This window comes from Tupaia chinensis, unplaced genomic scaffold (assembly GCF_000334495.1).
Source record: "Tupaia chinensis unplaced genomic scaffold, TupChi_1.0 Scaffold000028_1, whole genome shotgun sequence".
NCBI classification, from domain to species: domain Eukaryota; kingdom Metazoa; phylum Chordata; class Mammalia; order Scandentia; family Tupaiidae; genus Tupaia; species Tupaia belangeri.
Window position 1 is genome coordinate 1,992,450 of NW_006159458.1, and position 22,173 is coordinate 2,014,622.

The window sequence follows — 22,173 nt, forward strand, 5'->3', positions numbered from 1 at the left end:
TTAATAGCTTTCAAATAAAGAGATTATTTATTAATTGGGGTAGAAGATGGACAAAATCCTCTAGGACATATTCTGAAAAACCTGAGGAAGTCTTAGAAACAATTCCTTAGACAAGTCTCCATTTCTTCTAAAATAAAGTTCAAAACCCTCAATATGAAACACATGACTATGCCGCTATTCTTTGTTCCCTTTCCATCATCATTTTTTTAAACTTACAATTTGTACAATACTCCATGGACTTCATGAGCTTTTACACCCTTTGTTCCCTCAGATTTAAATGTCCCACTGCCAGCCCCATTGACCTCCTGCCACACTATTTCCTAGTCCTATAGAACTGAGGTCTAGCAACATCACTATCACTTGTCCATTCATCCATTTTACACATGTATTTCAAGCATCTATTTTTCTGAGACAAGAATACAAAGGTGAGTTAGACAGGCTCTCTGACCCTGAGCATATTACTGTATAGAAAAGAGAAAGAGAAATATAAATAAATATAGTCAATAGAGTACTACTGGGACTGAGATGAGGTTAGTATAAAATGTGGACCACAAAAAAAAAAAGAAAAAGTGGAGTGACTAACTTTCTATGGGGTGGGGGCGGGGGTTGGAGAGAGGGAGAAAATGAAAAGAATGAGCTAATTTTCCATCCAAAAAATAAAAACTAAAAAAAAAAAAAAAAAGCAAACATCCCTGGAATTACCAGACAGACTTTGGGGAAGAAAAAGATAAGAAAGAATAAGATCATTTCAGATACAAAATGTATTAGGAGTATGAAGAACAAAGACATGGGAAGAAACAGCCACTAAAAAGATTGATGTAGTGAGTGCATTTAATATGATGGATGTAATAAGATTACAATTGGAGGATGTAGGGTGACCAGAGAAGAGGCTAACTTGTTGTCCTACAGTTATGGGGATCAATAACTTGAACAGATTTGTGTTTTAGAAAAAACCATGTGATTGTAGGTTGGAGTATGGATCAAAGAGAAAACAAACTGATTTCAAAAAGAATAATAATTAGATGGTTATAATCATCCACATGAATGTGTTACAGGTCTGAATGAGGACAAAAACAGTGAGGATAAACAAGAGTGGAACGATTTGAGAAATATACGGAAATATTATCTTTGGTCTGGGTTGCTATATGATGTGAGAAGTTATATACAACTTAGGCTTCTGACTTAAGTGTTTACATTGGTCAAACTATTCACTGAATTAAGTATCATAGACACCAGACATTTGGTATAAGAAGTAGATTCCTTTAGTTTGGAAAATGTTGGAGTGAGTGAAATAGACACATTAAGATAAAGATTTTACCTATATATATTGTCTAGAGCTTAGAGAGATTTTTTTCCCCAGATATAAAGTATTAAGATTAGAGAGCATATAGGCAGTATTTTATGTCATGGCATCAGAAGATATTATATTGGAGATGTTATAAAATGAGACTAAGAGATGGTCTAGCCAGAATCTTGGACAACACTATTATTTAAGAAGCAAAGAAAGATAATCCCTCAAAAGTCAATTTAAAAAATGGGAAAAAATGGGGGAAGCAGGTAGAATAGTGTCTCATGAACTATGAGAGGAAAACCATCCAAGAAGTCTCAAGATTAATAAAGTCATAAATGGAAAGGGTAATATGACTACTGACCTTATAGAAATATGAAAGAAGGGCCAGCTCATGACATGGTAGTTAAGGCAACCAGATCCCAAATGGCCAACTGCAGTATCCAAGTCTTCCCACTGGCTTGAGAAACACATTTGGTGCGTGTGTGAGAGAGCCCAAAATACCAAAATGAGAGGGCAATGAAGAAGAAGGGATTGAGCTGCTACCATTCTCCATGTTGGGGGAGGGTTCTAATTTTCCTTTTTTCTCTGTCTCTCTCTAGCAAGCATACCTGACCTTTGGCAAATTTAAAACACACACACACACACACACACACACACACACACACATGTATATGTGTGGTGTATATACAGTGGTTAAAGTGCTGGACTCCCACATAGCCAACCATGGTTTGAGTCCTAGACCCAGTGGTTTGAAAATCACGTTGGGTGCATGTGTGTGTCCAACATCCCAAGAGGATAACGGAGGTGAAGGGATTGCAGTGTGGCCATCCCCTCCATGGGGGATGGGTGATTTATCAGTTTTTCTCTCTGTCTCTCTCTGGTGAGAAAAAAATATATATGGAATAAAATGAACAATTTTATGCTAAGAAATTAGTCAAAATGAAATGGAGAAAGTCATAGAAAGATCAGATGATGTTATTGGCAAATTCTACCAAATGCTTCAAGAAGAGTTAGTACCAATACCTCACAAACTCTTCCAAAAAGAGAAGAGAAGGAAATATCTTTTAACTTATTTTATCAGGTCAGTATTACCCAAATACCCAAAATAAAGAAATCACATAAAAGAAAATTACAGACAAATATGCCTCGTGAATATAGCTACAGAAATACTTCACAAAATACAGCAGAAAGGATCCAACAATATATAAAAAGGATTATACACAATGACTAAGTAAAATTCATCCCAGGAACCAAGGTTAGTTCAACATATAAAAATCAATGCAATATTTAAGATATTATCTTAATACCAATAATCACCTCAATGTGTGTAGCAAAAGAATATAAAAAAACCTAACATATCTCACAATAACAATAATAATGATAATAATAATAAATGCAACAAACCAGAAATGGAAGAAAACTTCCTTAATTTGACAAAGGGCATCTGTGAAAAAGCCACAGCTGACATCACACTTAATACTAAACACTGAAAGCTTTCCCCTTAAGATCAGACGTAAGACAAAGATGTTGCTCTCAGCACTTTTTGTTTATTGATTGACTGATTGTTAGAAGGTGTGCACAATCTCCAGAGAGAGAGAGAGAAAAAAAACATCCATCAATGTGATATAGTTACACCACAGTCTCTTTTCTCCATTTCCTTACCCTGTCAGGAGTTTGGGGATCCAGGCACATCCACTGGTATATATTTAAACCTGGGGGCCAGGATTTAAACTGCAGTCAGCAGTGCTACTGTGCTATGGAGCCAGCCCTCTTCACCACTTCTCATCAATATTGTATGGGAGATTCCAGCCAGGACAATTAAGTAATTAAAATACTGGGTTATTGGAAAAGTCATGACGCATTTTTCTGTGCAAAAATGCGTCATGACTTTACCGATGACCCAATATGATAACAATGAAAGGCATCAAGATATCAAGATTGGGAAAGAAGGAATAAAATGATACCTATTTATGAGTGATGTGTGTGTGTGTGTGTGTGTATAGATATATATGTATATATAGTATCATATATGCATATACATATCATATATATATGTATATATATACACATATACATGCATATACACACACAACAAAAATCCTGAAGAATCCACACAAAAACTATTAGAGTTTACAAACAAGTTCAGCATATATACAAGATAAACACATACAAAAAGTTGTAATTTTATATATTATCAATAAACAATCTGAAATAAAACTATGAAAACAGTTTTAATTATACACCAAAATATATATTAATATGGAGAAATAAACTTAAGAAATGTAAGATTTATATATTGAAAACTATAAAATATTGCTTTAAGAAATTAAAGAAGACCTAAATAAATGAAAAGACATCTATGTTCATGGATTGAAAGACTTGATATTGTTAAAATGGCAAGTCACCAAATTGATCTGCAGGTTTAACATAACCTGGATCAAAATTTCAATTGACTTTTATATGGAAATAGACAAACTGATCCTATCATATGGAATTTATAAAACCCAGAATGGCCAGTCTGCAAAAAGAAAAATAATTTAGAAAACTCACATTTTCAAATGTCACACCCTACTAAAAACGATAACAATCAAGAGAACGTCACACTAGTATAAGGATATATAAATAAAAAACCTTAAAGTCAAAAAATAAATTATGTACCCATGATCACCAGATTTTTGGCCAATGTGACATTCAACGGAGAAAGATTAGTCTTTTTAACAAATTTCGCTTGAATAACTGGTTATCCACACGCAAAATAAAATGAAATAAAATTGGACTCTCTCTATATACCATATACAAAAGTTAATTCAAAGTAGATCGAAGACCTAAATATAAGATCTCAACTATAATAATCTTATAATAAAATGTAGATGCAAATCTTCATGATTTTGGATTAGGCAATGGTTTCTTATATATTGACATCCACAGCATAGTAAGAAAAGAAAACATAGGGACATTAGACTTTATCAAAAATTAAAACTTACTATACCCCAAAACTGCTCTCAAGAAAATGATGAGGCTGGGACCAGCAGATGGCATAATGGCTAGATCGCTGGACTCTCATGTAGTGGACTGCAGTTCAAGTCCCAGACCCAATGTTTAAATTCATGCCAGGCACATGTGTATGCGTGCCCAAGATCCTGAAAGGAGAATGGAGGAAAAGGGATTACGACATGGCCATCCACCCTAGAGGGTGATTTCTTGCTTTCTGTCTCTCTCTGTCTTTCTGGCAAGTACACATGCCCTATAGCAAAAACCTCTCCAAAAAAAAAAAAATGAAGAAGAAAATGATAAGGCAATCTAAATAATGGAGAAAACATTTGGAAATCACATATAAGAGTCCCAGATCCAGAATACATAAAGTACTCTTACAATTCATTATAAGAGTCCCACATCCAGAATACATAAAGTACTCTTACAATTCAACAATAACATACAAATAATCCAGTTAAAATGGGCAAAGGATTTAAAAAGATGTTTTTCCAAAGAATATTTTCAAATGGTCAATAAACACTTGAAAATATTAATAGTTATTATTGAGATGCACATACAATCTATAATATAATAGTACTTCACACTAGGACAGCTATAATAAGAAAAAAGTACCAAAAAGCCTGTTGCTGAGGATGCAGAGAAATTTGTACCCTCATATATGATTAATAGAAAAGTATAATGACACAAGTGCTGTGGAAAATAGTTTAGTAGTCCCTCAAAAATATAAACTCAGAGTTACAATATGATTCAATAATTCCACTCCTAAGTATATACTCAAGATACCTGAAAATGTATTAATAAGAAAACTTGTACATTTTTTAATTTTTAAATTTTATTATCATCATTCCTATTATTTTTTTCTACATTCAATCACTATACAGCATTTGGCTTGTAAAGAGAATTTACCCAACATGAAATATACCTCAGACCAGTCCAGTTGAGAATACTATGCACATTATCAACCATTACTGTGTCCCACAACTGTCTTGCCTCTCTACTTTCCTCCATAATTTCCTTCTCTATACTCTTCCCCTCTCCTTCTGCACTGACTCCAGTGTCCATAACTATTTTCAATGTTTTTATGTCCTCCAGTCTTTAAGTCTCTTCCATATAGTGTTGACGGTCGGTATACATTAAGAGGAGATGTACAATATCTTTCTTTCATAGCCTACCTAGCTTGCTTTATTCAGCAATAAATCTTCCACATTCAATCACTTTCTATTGAACGACAGGGTCTTATTTTTTTATGGCTGAATAGTATTCCATAGAGTATATGTGCCACACTTTTTCAGTTCATTCAATCCATTCAATCCATCTGCTCATGAATATTTGGATTGGTTCCATATCTTACCAATTGTGAATAATGCCACAATAAACATTGATGTGCAAGTGCTTTTCCAACTGAGCACTCTCCTGTCCTTTGGATAGATACTTAGGAGTGGAATTGCTGGATCATAAGGTAGTTCTATTTGTAGGTCTTTGAGGAACCTCTATATTGTTTTGAAAAGTGACTGGAACAATTTACATTCCCATCGACAGTGTTGAGAGTTCCCCTTTCACCACAATCCTGCCAACACTTATCATTTTTTGTATTTTTCTTGGAGAGGTTTTTGGTGTAGGGTGTGTGCACTCGCCAGAAAGATAGAGAGACAGAAAGTCAGAAATCACCATCCCCAGGGGGAATGGCCATACTGCAATCCCTTCTCCTTCATTATCCTCTCAGGATCTTGGGCACACACACACACACACGTGCCTCACATCAGTCTAAGCCACCAGGTCTGGGACTTGAACCACAATTGACTACATGGGAGTCCAGCAACATAGCCAATACACCAACTGCTGGTCCCCATTTTTCATATTTTTAATCTTCACCATTCTCACAGGGGTTAGGTAGTATCTAACTGTGGTTTTAACCTGCATCTCCCTTATAATGAGGGATATTGAGCATTTCTTCATGTAATTTTTGGCTGTTTTTATGTCTTCCTTAGAGAGTTTTTTGTTCAGCTCATTTCCCATCTTTCAATTGGGTTAATCATTATTTTTTGGGTGGGTAAGCCACTTGCGTTTCCTGTGTATTCTGGTTATTAGTCCCTTATCAGTGGCAAAGTTTATATTCTCCCATTCCAAAGTTTTTGATTCATACTAATTACTGTGTACTTGGCTGTGCAGAAACTTCTTAATCTAATATTATCACATTTGTCTATTTTGGAATTATTGTCTGTGCTTTGGTGGTCTTATTTAAGAAGTCTTTGCCTATCCCAATGTTTCCAGACTTTCCCAGGTGTTTTCTACCAGTAATTTTATAGTTTAAGGTCATAGATTTAGATCTTTGATCCATTGTGAGTTCATTTTTGTTAATGGTGAAAGACTGTTTCATTTTTCTGCAAGTGGATATCCAGTTGTCCCACCACCATATGCTAAAGAGGTTTTCCTTTTCCCACTGGATTGACTGGTATCCTTCGTCAAAAATCAGTTGACTGGAAGTTTTGGGGTTTATATCTGGGGTCTCTATTCTATTCCATTGGTCCACTTCTCTGTTTTTGTGCTAATACCATGATATTTTGATGATCACAGCTTTATAGTATATTTTGGGATCAGGAGTGAGATGCCTCCCACTCTACTCTTGTGCAGGATTGGTTTGGCAATGTGGAGTATTTTGTGATTCCAGACAAATTCTATGATTGTTATTTCTAGATCTGTGAAGAATGTATTTGGTAATTTGTTGGAATTGCATTAAATATATAGATTAACTGGGGTGGAATTGCCATTTTGATTATATTAATTCTTCTAATCCAGGAACATGGATGTCCTCCCACTTTTTTCATAATTTTCCTTAAAAAGGTCTTTGACCTCATTGATTAGGTTTATCCCTAGATATCTTATACATTTTTGTAGCTATGGTAAAATGTATTTCTTTCTTTAGTTCTATCTCCGTCAGTTGTTGTTTGTATATAGAAATGCTATAGAATTTTGGATGTCGATTTAGTATACTGTCACTTTACTATATTCATTGATTACTTCGTGAAGTTTTTCATGGATACCTTTGGGTCTTCTGTGCATACCATCATGTCATCTACATAAAGTTTTTTTTAACTCTTCTTTTTCTATTTCAATTACTTTTATTTCATTCTCTTGTCTGATTGTATTAGGTAAGACTTCCAGAACTATATTGAAAAAGAGTGGAGAAGTGGGCAGCCTTGTCTTGTACCAGTTTTTAGTGGAAAAGCTTTCAGCTTTCCCCATTCAGTATAATGTTAGCTATAGGTTTTTCACCTATGACTTTTATTGTATTGAGAAATGATCCTTCTATATCAATTTCACTAACAGTCTTAATCATGAAGGCATGTTGTATTTTGTCAAATGCTCTTTCTGCATTGATTTAAATCATCATGTGGTTTTATCTTTCTTTCTGATTATATGGTATATTATGCTTATGGTTTTCCGTATGTTGATCCACCCTTGCATTCCTGGTATAAAGCCTACCTGATCATGATAAATAATCTTTTTTATATGTTGGATACCAATTGCAAGTATCATGTTGAGAATTTTTGCATCTATATTCATCATGGCTTTATGTGTTTTGGGAATGAGGATGATAGAAGCTTCATAAAATGAATTTGGGAGGATTCTTTCCTTTTGAATTTTTAGAAATAGTTTGAGTAGAATAATGGTTCACTCTTCTTAAAAAGTTTTGTAGAATTCAGAAGTGAGGCCATCAAGAACTGGGCTTTTCTTTTTTGGGAAGTTATTTATTACTGATTCAATGTCATGGCTTGTTATTGGTCTATTCAGGCTTTCTATGTCCTCCTCATTCAATCTTGGTAGATTACATGCATCCAGAAATTTGTCCATCTCATCCATGTTCTCTTGTTTGTTGGCATATAGTTACTCATAGTATCCTCTAATGATGTTTTGTATTTCTATTGTGTCTGTTGTAATATTGGCTGATTCATTATGTATTTTATTTATCTGGTTTCTTTCTCTCTTATTAATCATTCTAGCTAATGGTATGTCCATCTTGTTAATCTTTTCAAAACACCAGCTCTTGCTTTCATTTATTTTCTATATAGTTCACTTATTTTCTATTTCATTTATTTCTGCTCAAATATTTATTATTTATTTTTTCATGGCATTTTTGTTGCTGCTGTTGTTGTCGCTTTTCCAAATCCTTAAGGCATGGTGTTAGGTTGTCTATATGCCACCTTTCCACCTTTTTCTTATGTGCACTAATTGCTATAAATTTCTCTCTTATGACTGCTTTTGTAGTGTCCCATAGATTATGAAAACTCATTTACTCATTATCATTTGTTTCCATAATTTTTTTTATTTCAGAATTAATATCTTCGATAGTTGAGAAGTCATTCAGGAGTAGATTGTTAAGTTTCCATATTTTTGTGTATTTTCAAGGATCTTTCCTGAGGTTAATATCAAGTTTAATTCCTTTACGGTCAGAGAAGATACTGGATCTAGTTTCTATGCCTTGAATCTGTAAAGGGTTGATTTATGCCCTATCATAGTCAATCACTGAAAAGGTTCCAGGACCATCAGATGACATAATGGTTACATCACTGTACTCCCACATGGTCAAGCATGGTTCCAGTCCCAGACCTGGTGGCTTCAAACTCACATTGTGTGTGTGTGTGTGTGTGTGTGTGTGTGTGCGCATGTGTGTGAGTGCATGCCCCAAATGCAAGAGGAGCATGGAGGATAAGGGATTGTGGTGTGGCCATCCCCCCCCCCCCCCGGGGGAGGGAGGTGATTGCTCATGTTCTGTTGCTCTATCTCACTCTGTCTCTCCAGTGAGCACACATGCTTCATAGCAAAAAAAATCTCTCTTAAAAAAAAATCTTTGAAAAGGTTCCATGTGTGGGTTATACAAATGTATATTTTGTGGCCTTAGGGTGGAAAGTGCTATAAATATTTGTCAAGTCCGTTTGATTTATAGTATCACTTAGGTCCTGTATCTCTCTGCTTATTTTTTTGTCTAGAAGATCTGCCTAAAGGAGATAATGGGGTGTTGAGATCCCCAACAATTAGTTTTTCAACCTCTCTCTCTTTTCAGCTCTAGCAGTCTTTCCTTCATGTGTTTAGGTGCTCCTGAGTTGGGCACATAGATATTTATAAGTGTTATTTCTTTTGGATGAAGTAGCACTTTGACTACTATATAATGCCCTTCTTTGTCTTGAAGTCTATTTTGTCTTAAATCAGTATCATAACATCAGTCTTTTTGTGATTTCCATTTTCATGGAATATCTTTTTCCAGTCCTTCACTTTTAGTCTATGTATATCTTTATCCATCAGGTGCATTTCTTGTAGACAACAGATAGAGGGTTTCTTTTTTTAATTCATTCAGCCAGTCTGTGTCTCTTGATTGGTGAATTTAATCCATTAACATTCAATGTTATTATCAATATTCCTGGACATGTTCCTATCATTAAGTGAACCATTCTCTTGGTTGTTTTATGTTCTCTTATATCTTTCTGTCTGACTTTAGTTTCCTTGGTATAGCACTCCCTTCAGAACTTCTTTTTTTTTTTTTTACTTTTATCTACATTTATTTTATGCTGACTTTATTCCCATGCCATAAGTTTCTGTTTCTTCAGTTCCTTCTGGGATATCTTTTTCTTCTGTGTGACTTCCTCTTCCAGTTTAGGAATAATTTGTTCCTTTTCAGTGAAGATCCTCTCGATGTGGCAGGGGGAGCTCATATATGGGTTAATCTGTACATGAGCTCTGTACGTACAACGGTGCATCTTGGGTGCCTTGTTCACCTGAATATGCTCAATGACCATAGAATCTACATCTAACCCCTTAAGTTCAGCATTACTCCCTGCATTTTTAAGCATGTGCAGCAAAAATTCAGCACTATTTTTGGGTCACTGACCTTGTGTCCAGCCCCACTGTTTAGCCTGGGCACACCTACTAACTCTGCCATTGTAATGATGGAATGGCACACACTGCTTCTGTAAAGTGACATCCTTCACATACTTTGTGGCTTTTCAGATATTCATACCCTTGATGACCTGGGCAATTTCGTAAGTGTTCTTAAAGTGAACACGAAGATTTGAACCTCTTGACTTGCATGACTTTGGGGGGTTCTCTGGGTCAAGTGAATAGTGAACTTCTTTCTTTCTTTCTTTCTTTCTTTCTTTTTTTTTTTTTTTTTTTTTTTTGAGACAGACAGAAAGCAAGAAATCACACCCCAGGAGGGATGGCCACGCTGCAATCAATTCTCCTCCATTCTCCTCTTGGGATCTTGGGCACGCAAGCACTTGCACCCGGCATTGAGTTTTAAGCCACTAGGTCTGGGACTCTAACCACAGTGGACTACATGGGAGTCCAGCTACATAGCCATTATGCTAACTGCTGGTCCCAATAGTGAACTATTTTCAAAGATCACCTCAGACCGCTAACGAGAAGAGCTCCCTTCAGAACTTCTTGAAGAAATCGTCTGGAGTCGGTAAATTCTTTTAGGTTTTGTTTATCTGAGAATGTTTTTATCTTTTTTTTTTCCCATATGAAGGATATAATCTTGCCAGGTATAGTAATCTTGGTTGAAATTATTTTACATTTAACACTTTGAATATATTTTCACATTCTTTCCTTGCCTGCATTGTTTTCAATGAGAGGTTCAACGTTAACATGATGGGAAAACCTTTGTAAGTAATTTGACATTTCTCTCTTGCCAGTTTTAGTATCTTTTCTTTGTCTATAGTTTTGTCCAATCTGCCAATGATGTCTCTTGGAGAAGGTTTTCTTGGGTTGATTCTATTTGGAGCCCTTTATATTTCTTGGATCTTGATCTTTGCATGACTCTCTAGATTTGGAAAGTTTTATTTCAGTATTTCATGGAACAGGTTACAATGCCTTATTATCTTCTTCACCTTCTGGTCTACCAATTATTTGGATGTTTAGGCATTTAATGGTATCTAGTATTTCTTATATATTGTCCTCATTTTTCTTAGTTATTTTATCAATCATTTTGATGATTTTTTTTTTCTAGATGAGAGATTTTGTCTTCTACATTCAAGATTTGATCTTCCGGGTGATCTAATCTGCTTTTAATACTTTCAAGGGAGGTCTTAATTTCCTGTATTACAGTCTTCATTTCTAACAATTCCATGTGATTTTTTTAATGGTGTCTATTTTTTCTTTCTAATTGTGAAAGGCTTTCCTCAAATCCTGGAGCTCATTGTCTCTTTTTCTCTTGCATCTGATTCAGCATAAATATACTGAATTGTTTATCTGACATTTCCATGAGTTCCACTGTGCTATCTGTAGATTATGAGGAATTGATATTTTCCTTCAGGGGAGAGATATTTTCTTGGTTGCTCATATTTTTTGTGCCTCTGTGATGGTTTTTAGTCATCTGGTGGTTTATAATTTCTTCCTAAGTTCTTCCAGTTAATTCCAACCATTCAAAGGCATGCGGGCATAGGTAATTGGCAATCTCTCTGCTGCTCTACTTCCCTGATGCTCACCAGCAACTTGCACTGTTGTCACTCGACTTGCATAATTCAAAGTCTTCCTAGTTTCTAGAGAACAAGTGAGCCTGGGACTGAGTAGCTGAAATTCAATTGAGGAAAACAGAAGTGATCACATGGCGCATGCTTCAAAAAATGCTATGGTATCAGAACTCAGAGGCGTGTGGCAGGAGATGAGCCACAGACACTCTATACTTCAATCTCCCTGGAGTTCTTGAGACTTGTACATTTTTAATGGCATTATTTGTTAAAATTAAAATGTGGAAACAGTTCAAATGTCCAATAACTGATGAATGGATAAACAAATGTGGTATTTCCTCAAGATGGAGTATTAGTTGTCCATAAAGAGAAATAAAACATTACATCTCTACTACATGGATAAACCTTGTAACCTGTTAAGTGAAAAATGTCAGTCACAAAAGGGTATATGATTCCATTTATGTGAAACACCCACCAGAGGCAAATCCATAGAGATGGAAAGTAGCTTAGCAGCTGTGAGGAGGAAAAAAAGAGCAGGGAATGGGGAGTGAGTGCTAATAGTTATGGTATTTCAGTACGATAGTAGTGATGGTTCTCCAGTCTTGTGAATATACAAGAAACCACTTAATCATACAAGTTAAAATGCTGAATTTAGTAGTATGTGAATTATTATCTCAATAAAAACTTGTATTTATCTAGCTAATGATGTTGAACATTTTTGTGGGCTTGTTTGCTGTAAGAATTTCTTTAAAGTGTTCCAATCTCTTGATGAGTTTTTATTGAGTTGCTGGTCCTCTTATTGAGTCATAAGAGTTCATTATGTAATTTGAATATAAGTTTTTAATAGATGCATATTTTGAAATTATTTCTTGTTAGGTCCAATTTCCCAATATTGATCAGTCATTGTCAACTTGCCTATTCTGCTGAAAGAATCTGTCTTCTGCACTAACCCATTTTCTTCATGAGTATAAAGTGGAGACCTATGAGAAAAAGGTTGTAAGTGAGTGCTAAGCCCCTTTTACAGGTATCCCATCCATTGCAAATATGCTAGTCCACACTATGCCTTTAAAAGTTTGTTAAAAGATTAACAGAGGGAACCAGCAGTTAGCGTAATGGCTATGTTGCTGGACTCCCATGTAGTCGACCATGGTTCTCGTCCCAGACCCGGTGGCTTAGAACTCATGCTGGGCGCATATGCGTGTGTGCCCAAGATCCCAAGGAGAATGGAGGAGAAGGGATTGTGGCATGGCCATCCCCCCTGGAGGGTGATTTCTCGCTTTCTGTCTCTATGTCTCTGTCTGTCTGGCGAGCGCATGCGCCATATAGCGAAACCCTCTCCCCCCCCCGCAAAAAAAAAGATTAACAGAGTTCTTATATCTTCCATCCTCTGTAAAAGATAAGAATTTGTGGCTATTGTTTCTCTTCAGAAAGTTCTGTCACTTTGTAGAATTCAGATCATTTGACTATCATGAAAACTCAGGTTTCTGATTACAACAGGAAGTATATTAAGTATTTTAATTTATTTTGCAAACTATACAGGTTTTTCTCAGAGGTAGAATGTTCAAAGGTTCACCTGAGGCTTTCTATAACTTATGTAGAAATAGACTTTTTTATTCTTCTTAAATTAATTCTGATAATTTATGCCTTTCAGAGAATTTGTCTATTTCAGCTAAGTTTTAAGAATTTATTGGCATAAAGCTCTTCATAATATTCTTTGACACACCCTGCCTGTAAGATATGTATTAACTATTCCTATTTCATTTCTGATACTAGTAATTTGTTTTTCTATTTTCTTGATCAATCCACTTAGATATTTATCAATTTTGTTGATATACAAGAGCAAATTTTAAGTTTTTATCGTGAATCTTTATTAATTTGTAAAAATCTTATCATGTGCATCTTTCTATTTATTTTTCTTTTTTTTAAGTTGTCAAAGGGCATCTGTGCTTCTCAGAGAGAAGCAGAGAATAGAGAAAAGGAGAAAGCAACCCCTTCAAGGGGGTAGGGTCATGCCACAGTCTTTTGGGACTTGAAAAATGCATGTACATGCACTCTGTATACTTTCAAAGCTTCCAGGGCTGCATTTGAACTGTGATCAGCCATCTAAGATCCAGCTTCTTTAACCACTGGAATATGGAGCCAGCCCTCTACTTATTTTGCATTTAATTTGTCTCTTTTTAGCTTTTTAGGTCACTGTTATACAATTTTCTTCTTTTCTAGTATGTGTTTTAAAACTATTTCCCTGTCAATCAGGCTGAAGTAGCATCTCACAGATTTTGATATGTAGTGTTTCATTTTTATTCTATTCAAAATATTTTCTAATTTTTTTGGTCCCATGTGTACTAAATAGAAAAGTATTTTTAGATTTTAAAATATCTGAGGTTACTCTAGATATTGTTCTGTTCTTTATTTCTAATGTAATTCCAATAAAGTGAAAGAGAAAAACACTGTGTCTGATTTTATTAAAGTCCCACACATGGATTATCTTGGTGAAAAACTCATGTGCATTTTAAATTAATATATATTTTGCAGTTATTGGATGTAGTGTTGTGGAAATGCCAATTGAGTAAAGATGGTTAATAGAGTTGCTTAATACGTCTATGTCCTTTTGACATCCTGCCTATTGGTTATACTAGTTCCTAAGAAGAGAATGTTTAAGACTCCAACTTAATGGGAACCAGCAGTTAGCATAATGGCTATGTTGCTGGACTCCCACGTAGTCGACCGTGGTTCGTGTCCTGGACCCGGTGGCTTAAAACTCACGCCGGGCGCGTGTGCGTGCGTGCCCAAGATCCTGAGAGGAGAATGGAGGAGAAGGGATTGTGGCGTGACCATCCCCGCTGGGGTTTGATTTCTGTCTCTATGTCTCTCTCTGTCTGGCGAGCGCACGCACCCTATAGCAAAAATCTCTCTCAAAAAAAAAAAAAAGACTCCAACTTAACTGTGGATAACTGTATATTTGTGTGTTTCTCCTTTCACTTCTGTCAGTTCTTGTTTCACATATTTGAAAGCTTTATAAATGAATGTGTACTTTCTTAAACCTGTTAGGCTTTCTGAAATGACTGCTTATCATGATAAAATATCTCTATTTCCTGTAATAGCCCTTGTTCTGAACACTAACTTTTCTAATGTTAACATGGATATTTCAGCTTTCTTTTTTGTTGGTTTGGTTGCTGTGGGTTTTTTTTTGTTGTTGTTGTTATTTGTTTTATAATTAAATTATTCATTTTATTTACTTAATTGTACTATTAACCTTTTTCAATTTTACCAGAGATAAAGAGAGAGAGAGAAAGCAACCCACTAGGTCTGGGACTCAAACTATGGTTGGCAATGTGGGAGTCCAGCACCTTAACCATCATGACACCTGCTAGGCCCTCAGCTTTCTTATTATTAGTGTTTTATGTTAAATATTTTCCCACTTGCTTTTTAGGAAATTTACATATCTATGTCTAAGGTAGGTTTCTTATTGGCAACATATTGTATAGCTGGATCTTGCTTTTATATTTAGTCTCAAAATATCTGACCTCTACAGTTTTATATCTTATAGCTAATGTACTTCTTGATATGATCAAATTTAAATCCACTATCTTGCTAGTTGATACCTACTTGTCTTGTCCATCTTTTATTCCTTCTTTTTTCCTTCCTTTCAAAATTATTTTTAAATTTTTGCTATCCCATTTTATGGCCACTTTTGGTTTGGCTTATTATCTATTCATCTTTGTTGTACTTTTTGCTGATTACTCCAGGGTTTACAAAATGCATTTTAAAGCATCTCAATATGACAGCTAGTAATATTATTCTGCTTCATCTGTAATGTAACACCTCTCAGTCCTATACTTCTATTTATTTCCTTTTTATCTTTTATGCTATTTTTGGCCGTAAATTTAATGTTATGTATAAATAACATAAGTAAGTAATTGTTACTACTTTTCCTTTAAGCAATCATTTTTAAAGAAATATTTACAAATAAAAATATATATTATCTTAACATTTACCCACTTAATGTTTCCATTGTTCTCTTTAGTGGGATGGCATCAAACTAAAAAGCTTCTGCATAGCAAAGGAAACAATAAACAGAGTAAAGAGATAGCCCACAAAATGGGAGAAAATATTTGTGAACTATATGCTGACAAGGGATTTAGAACCAGAACATATAAGGAACTCAAAAAGTTCACCCACCAAAAAAACTAAAAATCTAATTTAAAAATGGGCAATTGATCTGAACAGACAATTCTCAAAGGAATACATACACATGAACAAAATCATATTTTAAAATGTTCAAAATCTCTAATCATAAAGGAAATGCAAATCAAAACCATAGTGAGGTACTGTGTAAACCCAGTCAGAGTGAATATTAAAAAAAAAAAAAAAAAAAAAAAAGAGTGCTGATGAGGTTACAAAGAAAGGCTTAACAAATACTTCTTATAAGAAACTGTAGGGCTCAACAGTATACAAGAGAAGAGAATAATCGTAGGTATTAGAAGCTGGACAAGGGTGGAATGAATCAGGAGAAATCAGTTAACAGACACAGCAGAGCATATTAAGAAGTGGAATAGGTTATGGTATGGTTTACCACAGTAAAGAATTGTTGGCAATTTAATAAATACTTCCAAAAAAACGAGTAGAGTGAATTCCAACTGTGCACAACCTAATGGTAAATGTTGAAGGTGGTGAATATGTTTTTTGATTATTACTCACCATATGTATGTTTTTAAAAATTACACTGTTCCCCACCAAGATGTATAATGATTATATGTAAATAAGAGGTTATAATTAATAAAAAAATTCCAGTTAGTGCCATTTCCCTTCTGCCTGAAGTACTTTATTTAATATTTCTTACATATTAAATGTAAATGTCTACTGGGTATGACATCCCCAACTTATTTTTTTTAATCTAAAAGAATTATCACTAATTTTTAAACTATATTGTTACTACATATGGAATCCTATGATAACTTTATTATTATTTTCATTTTAAAGATGCTATTCTATCATCTTTTGTCTTGCACAGTATAAGACAGGAAATATACTATAATCCTTACTTTTGTTCTTCTGGATGTAACATCTTTTATTCTCTCTTGTAGTTTTTAATTTTTTCTTTATAAGTAGTTTTCAAAAATTATTTTGTTAAGAATCTCATATCTCTGAATTGTAGTTTTCATCAAATTGGCAAAATTCCAAGTATTGTTTCTTCAAATACTTTTTATTTTCTCCATCCCTTTAGATTCTAAGCACATGGGCTATCTTCCACTTGATATTGTCCCACAGATCACAGAGGCTCTGTTAACATTTCTATCTTTTATATTTAATTATTTATTTTTGCTTTTGCTTCATCTTGGATAGGTTTTGTTTTGTTTTTCTTTTTGCTACAGGGCCTGCACACCTGCCAGAGAGAGAGAGAGAAAGAGAGAAATAGCAATAGCATCCCGCTCTCCCATGAGGAATGGTCATGTTGCAAACCCTTTCTTCAATTTCTCCTTACTTAAAGGATTTTGGATTCATATGCACACGAGCCCAATATGTTTTTCAAGTTGCCAGGTTCAGGTCTCACAGTCAACCATGTAGGATCCAGCCACCTTAACAACCACGTGACAAGCTGGTCTACTAATAGAAACTATTAGTATATTTTTATGGTCACCAATCATTTATTTCATCAGTTCAAAACGTCTTTCATCTTTTTTTTTTCTTTTTAGTTTTTTGTCTTAGGGTATGTACACTCGCCAGACAGTGAAAGGGGAAGAAAGAAATCACCTTCAGGGGGGAATGGCCATGCCACAATCACTTCTCCATTCTTCTGGGATTTTTGAGCATGCATGCATACATGTCCAGCATGATTTTAAAGTCACTGAGTACAGGACTCAAACTGTGGTTGGCCATGTGTTCCTTAATCATCACACCACCTACTGGCACCACTACTTTTAACTATTAAGGTGTATTTTTAACCTGAATATTGTTTTACACCCCCGCCCCCTTTCAGGAAGCTTCATTTACACTTTCTAAAAATATTCTCCACTCACCTGTTCATTATGGCCATACTTCCTTTTACATTTTTGAACACATGTAAATATATTAGATTATTTATATTTGTTTTCTACTAATTCTATCATGTCTGTGATTTCTGTGTATGCTGAAAGTTGACTGGTTTTCTATTGTATTCCTTCTGTTTTTATCCTTTCAACTTGTCCTATTTTCCTACTTCTTTGTATATGTAGTAATTTGTTATTAGATTGTGATTTTTGTTTTAAAGTACTTGATTCTACTGTATTCCTTTACAGAGTATAGTCTTTTATTCTAGCACATAGAGTTCATTGTGATCAGCTTTTCCATCAGTTTTACCATTGTTTACAATATTTTGAGAGAAAGTCTAGGGTGGATTTAATCTAAAGACTTTCTAGTTCTACTATTAAAGCATGATTTTCTTGGACCTGCACTGAAAACTCAGGTGTTGGACAAGAATTCTCTACCCTTGGGACCAGCAGGTGGCTTGGTGGTTAAGGATGCTGGACTCCCACATGGTCAACCGCGGTTCAAGTCTTGGACCTGGTGGCCTGCTTTCTCACTTTCCCCCCTCTCTCTCACTCTGTCCCTCTCTGCTCAAAGATAGATAGATAGATGATAGATAGATAGATAAAGTTAAATAAAATAATTTTTAAAAAATTTAAAAAAGAATACTCTACCCTGGGTAGTCAGAATTTTACTGTTTTACAGATCTGTGTTAGCTCAGGAACTATTTATCTGACAGCTTTCCAATAATCTTTCATTTTTTTCCCCAGTCTTTTAGGGTTCTACCCTATGCACATGAGGCATAAAATATTTAGCTGTTATGTAAAAATGTCCCCAGCTATAGATTTTAGAGCTCTCTCTCTATGCATTTCTCTCTGCTTAAGTATTTGTCCTTAAAAATGCCAGACAACTCAGCTTACTTGAACTCTTCCCTGTGTCTCCTTGATTTACTTAATCTGCTATTTGTTGCTTAGGATATTCCCACATGTATTAAGTCCATGAAAAACTCTAAGAAGATACCAAATGCAGTTGTCTTTTACTTCATTCATTTCCCTTCTCTCAGGGGTTTATTTTTTAGTTGTCTGTTGTCCAGTGTATGAAAACCATTGCCATGTGTATTTTTCAAGTTTTCTAATTGTTTATTATAGAAGTCCAAATCCAAAATATTCAATCATAACTGAAATTCACTGATTACATCTCAAAGTATCTTTTGATTATATCCCATAAATCTTACTGTTGGAAGCCAATTTTTCATGGCTTCTGAGCAAGGTGCTTATTGACTTTTATTTTCATCTATTTTTTTCAAGGATGTTTATACAGCAAACAGACTCCTTGATTTACTTAATATGCTATTTGTTGTTTAGGATATTCCCTAAAGGTATAGTGTCCCTCAGAAGAAAGGGCAAATCTTTTGATAGTGTTGTAATACTGAGATAGCACCTCCCTCTAGAGCAGAGGCAGGCATATTAACTTCCCTCTGAAAAGATTGTGATTACTCAGGAGATTGAGGCAGGAGAACTAAGAGTATGAGGCGGGTCACCTTAACCTAGTAAGAGCCTGTATTGAAAAAAAAAAAAAAAGCCAATCAAACAAACAAACAAAAAACTGTGTTCTTAAAGCTCAGAAGTCCTACCCTGTCCTATAAAACAACTCATCATATTAGATCCTCGAAAAAGTCATGACACATTTTTGCATAGAAAAACAGAAAAATACATAATGGCTTTTCCAATGACCCAATATTTACAGCCATCTTCTGTTCCTCTTTACTGTGGGATTTAGGGCTTTAAGAACTGGTGAAAAAAAAATACTAATACTCTTCTCATGGTCATTGCTGTCAGTAATAAATTTTCTTTTATCTCTAACCTACAAGTGTCATCTTTCCCACTCCATCATGAAACTATAATCAATTTTATTACCTTTTGAATAGAGTGAAATCTCAGACTCCTCACTGTTTTTAATGCATACTTACTGGATGTACCATTTACATTTATATTGGAAGAGGTAAAAACAAAATATAAAGTAACTTATAACAATAGTTAATATTTACTGAGGTAATATTCTGCAAAAAGTACTTTTATATAAGATTATTCCAAAATCTCAGTAAAGCAATTTACTCCATTTTTGTTTGTTTAGAGAAAGTTTTGCTATAGGATGCATGTGCTCGCCAGAGAGAAATCACCCTCCCCCCTCCAGTGGGGGGATGGCCATGCTGCAATCTCTTCTCCTCTACTCTTCTCTTGGGATTTTGGGCATACAAGCATACACAACTGGTATGAGTTTTAAGCTGCCAGGACTAGGACTTGAACCATGGTCAACTACATGGGAATCCAGGGATACAACCATTACGTTATCTGCTGGTCCCAGAAATTTATTCCCATTTTTTACATGAGAAACCGACGTTCAGGGAGGATGTGATTTGGACAAAGCTAAATGGATAATAATATTAAGTCAACATTCAGACTTAAGGTTTTCTGTTCTTCTATTGAAAACTCATAGCACTACACAATTACAACAATATTAATGTGAAAAATAATATAATTGAGGTTTAAATTATATGGGAGACTAAAGTAACTTCATCAATTCAGAAGAAATTGAAACTGGTACCAACTAAATTTCTCAGAAAAGACATATTGGAGAAATAACTACATAACCCAAGCTATTGACCAGGGTCTTGATGGTCAAAGACTTTGCTATGATGGCTTCTATAAATCTTATAATGCATGGTGGAGTTACGCTATTTCCTGCCTCAAAAGTGAGATTATAAATGAAAGAATATCTATTAAACTCTCTGTGAGATAATTCCTTCACCTTCATATACACAGTTCTCATGCCATGTTATTCATGATTAGATTGTAAGCTGACAGAGTGGTTTTAGTAGTTATAAACACAATGGGATATTTACCCTGAAAAGAAAATATGTGAAAACATGAATTACCAATTAAGTATTTAATTGGAATAACCTATTTATAAAATTTTACTAAGGAATATAAAAGTCCCTACATTTATTACAACATTAAAATAAAATCTTCCCCATAAAAATTCCGTTTTTTGCAATCCTAAATCTAAAATGTCAGAAACCAAAAAGGAACACAAGAGCCAGCAGGGTCCTATATGTCACTAGAGTAGGGTAAGATAAAGAAAGAAAACTGACTAATATTAACTATTCTTTGAACAGTTTCAAAATGTATTTTAAAATGCCATTCTCAATCTGACTTTTCCCTCCAGAGATTCAAGTGGGAACAAAAAAAAAAAAAAAGAAAGAAAGAAAAATATCAATCTTGCAAGTTCTAACAGGAACATGAACTACTTACATAAATACCTAAATCTGACAAAAAGAAAAGTGGGTGCTATCTTAAATAGAATTCTGTAACTGTGAAGGTTAATTTTAGGTGTTAACGTGACTGAATTGAGGGATGCCTAGATGGCTGGTAAAGCATTCTTTCTGGGTATATGTACAAGGGTGTTTTTGAAGGAGATTGGCATGGGAGTGGGTAGACTAAGTAGGGAAGATTCATCTTCAGTGTGAGTAGGTTCCATCCAATCAGCTGACGGCCTAGATGGATCAAAAAAGGCAGAAGGATAAATTCTCTCTCTTTCTCTCTCTCTCTGTTCCATAGCAAGACACCTCCACCCCCTTTTTTCTGCCTATGGCCGTTAGAACTATAGGTTTCTTACTCTCTGGACTCTGGGACTTGCTCCAGCAGATTGGTAGGGCTGTCGGGCCTTTTCAGACTGAGAAGACTGGACCATCTGACTTAGACTGGACCATACTACCAGCTTCTCTGGTTCTCTAGCTTGCAGACAGCTTATTGTGGGACTTCTCAGTCTCTATAATGATGTGAACCGATTCCTTCAATAAATGTCCTCTCATCTAACTATCATCTATCTATCTATCTATCTATCTATCTATCTATCTATCTATCATATATCTATCCATCCATGTATCCCATTAATTCTGTTCCTCTGAGAAACCTTAATAAGGTAACCAAAAACTTCCTGTATATGACCTTGAATTCACAAGGAGCATTCTAAAAATAAAATAAATAAAGAATTTTCCCAGATTAAAGAACTAATATCTTAAACATTTTTTGACAACTTGAAGAAGTATTTCTTATGTTCTTTTTAATATAACAAATATTTTTGAGGGGTATTACCCTGGAGGCTATAAGAAACATTGCTATGATTTGAATGTGTCCCTGCAAAATCATAGGTTGGGGGAACCAACAGTTAACATAATGTCTATGTCACTGAACTCCCATGTAGTTTGCATCCCAGACCTGGTGGCTTAAAAAACCTCACACTGGGTGCATGTGCATGAGTGCCCAAGATCCCGAGAGGAGAATGGAGGAGAAGGAATTGCAGTTTGGCCAGCCCCCCTGGGGGTGATTTCTCACTGTCTGTCTCTCTGTCTCTGTCTGTCTG